Below are 890 nucleotides of genomic sequence, written 5' to 3'. Positions count from 1 at the left end.
CACCCCTCACCCTGTGAGTGTTTAACTTGGGGGGCTGTTTCTCCCCAGCTCCTCTCAGTGGACAAAACTCAGGATATAAATGTGTTTACACTTATGTCTCCGTCTTCACTGAAAGTCATGGTTCACATGACCACCATGAGCTGTCCCTGTCCCACATCTGAGACTCCATTTTCAGACAGTGAGACATTTGATGAATGCCCTTGGGTGAACCGACTTGATTCTTCTGCATCTCTTCTCAAATATCTCTCGTCCTTTTTGGACTCTGTCTCTGCAAGAAGGATCACCTCTAGGCAAGAAGCCGGTGTGTGGTCACCTTAGGCAAGGTGGGTAGCGCCTGCCTCAGCAGCCTCTATGCCTGGACGCATTGTGACATTCCATACAGGAAACCCAGCGGCCCTCCACTCAGACCTCGCTTTGGCGCCTAGGCTTCAGCGTGGCATATGTCTTCAAGAAAACAGCTATTTTATTTAAAAATTTCAGGTTATTATATTAAATTAATAATTTCTATATCTTGATCTACAGACATGACCAAACTCATGTCATTATTTCCGGTTCTTTTTGCTTAGTTCCTTTCCTTTCTTTCTTTTTGTTTTGTTTTGTTTTGTTTTTAGATAGACACTCACAATGTAGCCCAGGCTGGCCCAAAATTATTCTCCTACCTTTACCTCACAGAGACCCACCTGCCTCTGTCTCCCAAATGCTGACTTCAAATTCTAATTTAGGACTAAAGACATGCACCACATCCCACTCCATTCACAACTTTAATCCATGTATTGGTTAGCTTTTTTGCCTTTTGTTTTGTTTTGGTTTTTTCGAGACAGGGTTTCTCTGTGTAGCCCTGGCTGTCCTGGAACTCACTCTGTAGACCAGGTTGGCCTTGAACTCAGAAA

Source organism: Mus pahari, chromosome 1, assembly GCF_900095145.1.
Source record: "Mus pahari chromosome 1, PAHARI_EIJ_v1.1, whole genome shotgun sequence".
NCBI lineage: Eukaryota > Metazoa > Chordata > Mammalia > Rodentia > Muridae > Mus > Mus pahari.
Note: the sequence above shows the minus strand (reverse complement) of the source record.